This window comes from Mesocricetus auratus, unplaced genomic scaffold (assembly GCF_017639785.1).
Source record: "Mesocricetus auratus isolate SY011 unplaced genomic scaffold, BCM_Maur_2.0 Super-Scaffold_100015, whole genome shotgun sequence".
In the NCBI taxonomy this organism is placed as follows: Eukaryota; Metazoa; Chordata; class Mammalia; order Rodentia; family Cricetidae; genus Mesocricetus; species Mesocricetus auratus.
Window position 1 is genome coordinate 58,105,705 of NW_024429198.1, and position 6,009 is coordinate 58,111,713.

The window sequence follows — 6,009 nt, forward strand, 5'->3', positions numbered from 1 at the left end:
AGGTTGAATACATATGGCTCTCTGAACACAGGCCAAAAAATTAAGAAGAGCTAAATTGTGTTGATTAAATCTAGGAAGAATGCAGGAGTAGACAGCCATCAGAAAGTGATATCAACAGAAAAGAATGAGAATGAAAGGTGATGTTTGACAGAGACCAAAAGAACATTGTCTGATGGTGGTGGCATGTAGGAGATAGACACAGGCAGACATTTGTGAGTTCAAGGCCAGTCTGGCCTACAGAACAAGTTCCAGGACAACCCAGTCAAGACTACACACACACACACACACACACACACACACACACACACACACACACACAAAGCTGTCTTTAAAAAAACAGTAACAGAAGGAGCATGGAACATGGAAGGTCAGAGATGCCACCAACAGACACTTGACAATGTAATGAATCCTCTAGTCTTCCTTCATTAATAATTATGACAGTTGTTATTGGAGACTTTAAAAAAAACAAACAGAACAGGAGTGTCTCCTTCTGCACCAGGGGATAAAGTTTTTATTATTATTTATTCTTCTTATGTGTAGCTTCTGACAATCTCATATATCCCAAATTGATCCCAAATTCAGTATGTAGTTAGGATAACCTTGAAATTTTAACTCTGTTGCCTGCATCTTCCAAGGATAGAGACTATAAGCATGTGCCAAACCACTTCGTTTATTTGGTGCTTGTGTAGGCTAGGCAAGTCCTCTGCCATCTCAGGCATGTTAATACCTATTTTTATATTTTTTAAATCACAACTTCATAGAAATTACATTTCCTTCATTTGAATTACCAAATTTCTAATCATCACCCATAAATCTTTTCTAATGTTAAAAAGTGAATTTTAAAAATAGAGAACATAATTTTCCAATTTTACCACTTTGTTCATCTTGTACTCCTTCCCCGTTCCTCTCCCTTCCATCCCTTCCATTCCCATCTCTCTTCCTTTTCTCCTCCTGTTTTTCTCCTTACCCCTCCTTCTATTTTTAACCCTCTATTTACAACCCTTTTCTCCTCTGTCTTTGTATAATTCTGCCCTCTCACTCTTGTCTGTACTTTCAATCCTAGTAATATTCATTTTCTTTCAATATGATTTCCAAAAATTTATTTTTACCATTACTCAGGAAATACTATAATAACAGCAAGATAAATTCGCATGGTTCCATAGATTGTGCTTGGCATTGCTTCCTATCTGTTGCCTGTACCTTAGACTACATTGTATGACATTCTAAATTAGAGTGCTACATGTGTTGAAGAGATGGGTATGACAAAATACTGTGGAGAATACCCTGCTAATGTCATAATCCTTGTTTTTACAACTCTATCCAAAAATGAAAATCAGAGAGAAAGAAGAAAAAGAAACCAGGGAGAGGAGAGGAAAGGGAAAAATAAGAACGTGCAGATGTGATGTTTGAAGTTACACATTGCTTTAGACAAGAGGTTCCATAACAAAAACACTTGGCCTCTTTCACCATTCAGCATAAAATAAAAACAATCATTAGCACTTTCATATCAAAACTATGGACAGGAAAAGTGGATTGCGTAAAGCTGCCTGACTGAGAAGAAGCCTTGAGACTGTCATTGCTGACTTAACTACATGTGAGTGTCCTGGTGAACCACTGTGCTACTCAAAATGGGCATCAGAGCTCATTAAGTTGAAACCAGTGAAAATCTAATGAATCAAGGGCACGGTGCCTTGGTTGCAATACTCATGTTTTAAGTGTTCTTTCACTTCACTTGGCAAGCTGCTACCAAGGGGAAAAGACAGCACATAGCACTGCCATGAAAAATGTCCCACTATGTAGGGTCACTGCAACTCACAGGAATATTAGGGTCACAGTTTACATTTCTCTTGAGTTTTAATAATCCCTCAGCTGTGTGTTTGCTTTAATTTTCTAACCTTCTTTGAAAAAAAGCAATTTCCTCCTCAACAAAATATGCCAATCAATCCTTGACTGTTTTTATTCTGAGAATAACAGATTTCATAACATCCAGGTCCAAGTCTGGGTAGACCTTTGAGATTAATTGGTGAAGTTTATGGACACAGCTGGTTTGCAGCTGTAAAACCCTTTATTTTTTTTAATGCAAAATGGCATCTGTGCCTGCTAATTGGATACTTAGGCAGATTCTCATAAATTTCCAGGGAATTAGAAAGGTGTATTTCTTGGATCCTGCCCACATCCTGCCATTTTGAAAATCATGGCTCAGACTCACTTTTCTTCCTTGCTATTCTTGTAAAGAAGGTGGAGAACTAAGCCTTGTCCTTTTGATAAAGATGGTCTGTTGGGGAATATCTTCCTTCTCGAGGTCCACTTACGATCCTTTTGAGCTCTGTGCGAAGAAAATCTCTGTATGCTATGCAAGCTGCTTGCCTAAGTAAGTTATGGCTGGGTGATCAGTGTGTATGTCTTCTAGGAAGAATAAAACTGATGAATGCAGCCCTGCATAGAAGTCAGGTTCATACTGAGCTCTGAGACCACAGATAAGCAATCAGAGCTAGGGTTGCTCCAGCAAGCATTGCTGTACTTTACTGGTATTATCTAGTTTTCAAAAGCATTTCAATAATAGGATGGAGGTTTATTTTGCCTCAAGTATATAAAAACTTTATTAAATTGGTTTTGATAATTATTGTAAGCCCTACACAAAATGATTTGGGCCCTAGAGCTTAGTCAGTTCTCACTGGAGAAGATTGCTTTCTGATTCTTCCATGCACAAGTAATTTCTACCAGAAAGTTATCTAACCTCAAGTTGATGATTACAGGTCACAGTCAAAAGTTGAAAAGGGCCCAACAATTCTGGTCTGCCCTAAAGCACATACCAGCTGTTTGGGAAGGAGAGAAACACCAGAAATTAAACACCTAACTGCAGGTACAACAACTTTCAATGCAAGCACTACAAAGAATGGAACATGAATACAAAGTAAGAAAATAGTTTTAAGAGATTTAATATATTCAAATTAGAAAGCTCTAGCTGTAACGGAGGCATATTTTCACCTCAAGGTTAATGCTTAACCCCTATCTGGACTATGTACAGTTAGCATTCAGTAATTTATGAGTTGTTTTTTTTCACACCACTGTGTTCCAGGTGGCAAACATGGTTTATAACCACCCACCTTGCTCTCTGTTTGTCCTGTCTTTTCCTTCTGTAGCTCATATGATCTTGTAGGGAGAGATCTTAGAAAACTGTGCCAGTGACGACGAACACATTGGGTGTGACTACAGGTTCATACGGACATAGGAAATAAAGGGTTGTGCAGGGGAGACACTCTCTGTCTCTTGGGGTTCTGGTGGTGTCTTGGAGAGCAGTGGTGTGCTGACCTTAGTTTCCTGGCTTCTCATGTAAGTGACTTCTCACTAAATAAATCATCATATGACACCCCTACCTAGTTTAGTTTAATATTCCTCAATATGTGGTGTGAGAAGTGGGATACAAACCCATGCCTCAGGTGGAGCATTTTTTTATTATTTCCTTGGCTTGCTGCCAAGTGATAGAAAAATCCTGTTTTAGTTAAGCATTTGCTATTAACATGGTGTTTTTTCATGAAATTCTGAAGCTGCTAGCATATATCCTATTAATGAACAGTCTCATCATTAACTTGTGCTAGAAGACCTGGCAGACCTGTATGGGATCTGATGTGTGTAATATATATAGGATCACTCCTATTTCTGTTAGTTTCCTGTAATTGTATGAACAATGATGTTAATCCATATCATCAGGAATAAATTTAGCGGTCTCAATGTGTAAAACGACTCTCTCTGCATATTGAGAGTCAGTAACTATATTGAGAGGCCCTATAAAATCCATAAGAACCATGAGAATGGTGTACAACTTTGACTTTTGTATGGAGTTTTAAGGGCTTTGAACTACTTTACTAATATTTCCTGATTTATACCCTGCTTTTCCTGACTTGCTTGCATCAGTATAGAATGTAGGGAGTCCAGAAATTGGTGTTTTTCTTACAATACATGGAAGGATCCAAATTGTTTTCTTTATGAACATGAATCTCTCCATTTTGGGATAATTGTTACTAATTGTTCCCAAAAAGTTACTATAAGTCCTTTGCCAATATTCATTATCCTTACATAAGGAAGAAATTTTTTTCATTAGTTAAAGGTACTCTAGTTTCTTTTGGTTCCCTTCCAGGTAGTTGACAAAGACTCAAATTCCCTTTAAAAATAAAATCAGAGATATTTTATATATGTCTTCAGTTTTTTATTCTGCTTATGTGACAGAAATATCATTATAATATGATATCTTCCCTCTGCATCAAAATTCCTGAGGGGTATTCTTCACATGGTAAAATAGCCAGAATACTGACTAGTTTTGAATCCACATGGTCCACATGTGCTGTTAATATTCTTCTCTACCCATGTTAACTTTTTCAGCCTTAGCTGATACTATTTGTGGACTATTTAAGTTCTTGTTTCCTTTTGAGGTCATTTTTAGGTGTTATAAATCAAGCACTTCTACTCAAATAATTGTCTGTAGTTGTAAAACCTCTCCTATAGTTTTTGAAGATCATTAAAAATCTGGTAACAATCTCCCCTGATTTGTTCTTATTGTGATCTAATTTTTGTAGCTGTATTTTATAACCTACATAATTAATAGAATCTCCTCTTTGTATATTTTAGGGGCACTCTGTAATCCCCAGTGAGGTAAGATTTTCTTTACTACCTCAAATATCTTTTCCAAAGTTCCTTCCTTCAAATCAGCCAACTGTATATCATGCATATAATGGGAAATTATGTATTGTGGAAATTGTTTGTGAATTATCTCCAAGGGTTTTTGCACAAAATATTGGCACAAAGTAGGACTATTTAACATTCTTCATGGCAAAACCTTCCATTGAAATCATCTAATTGGTTGAGAAGTGAAGGCAAATTTTTCCCTATTTTTTCTTGTAAAGTTATATAGTGAAGAAGCAATCTTTTAGATCATTGACTATAATAGGCCATCCTTTAGGTATCAGAGAAGGCAATCACATGTCAGGTTTTAGAGAGCCCATGGACTGAATTACTTCATTGATGGCTCTCATATCAGTAAGCATCCTCCAACTACCCGATATCTTTTTGATAACAAATACAGGGGAATTCCGTGGACTGGTAGATTCCTCAATGTGTCCAACATTTAGCTGTTCCTGAAACAGCTTTCCTAAAGCCTCTAGCTTCTCAGAGATCATAGATCATTGCCATACACAGACAGGTTCATTTGTTAGCCATTTTAAGGGTAGGGCTTTTGGTTCTTCTGTAGGCTTGGCACTCATATCCTGATTCTGGACAGCCTATATGTTTTCTGTAGTGCCTTAAAACATTTTTTCTACCACCAAGAGCTTGTTTCTGATTTATATCTGATACAACAGGAATGTTAATATGTGTATTTGTAATATATCATGACCCCAGAGATTTATAGTGATGTCTTTGATATATGGCCTCGGTCTTTGTCTTTGTCCTTCTGTCCTCTATACAGTCAAACCTTCTAGTAATTTATTTTACTTGAGATAGGGTTCCAATCCCTAAGAATTGAACATTTACCTCTTGTAGGGGCCATCCTGAAGGCCTGGATTTCTGAGTTATGATGGTGACATCATTTCCAATGTCTAAAAGTCTGATAGTCACCTTATTATTTACCCTAGCTGCTAATTTGTGTCTGTGATCATGTATAGATGTTTGCCAAAATACATGTTTTTTGTTTCCTCCAGTTACATTTGATTTATCATCAGTAGCTAATCTATTATCCAGAGTGGTGGTATTCTTTACAGTTGGCAGTGGGTCTTCTAATTGTCCTTGGAGATATTTTCCTCCATAGAGATTAGGAATGCCTGGACCATTTTGACAAGGGGGTCTTTTAGAGTCCCCGCAAGGAGTTTCCAGAAATTAAAGGGTTACTTTGTCTGTCTGTGGTAGACCTACATTCATTGGTCCAGTATTTGCCTTCGCACCATCTCTTACATAATCCAGAAGGCTGAGACCTTATGTTTGAGTCATTCCTAGGAGGAGCATTATTTCTAGGAATGC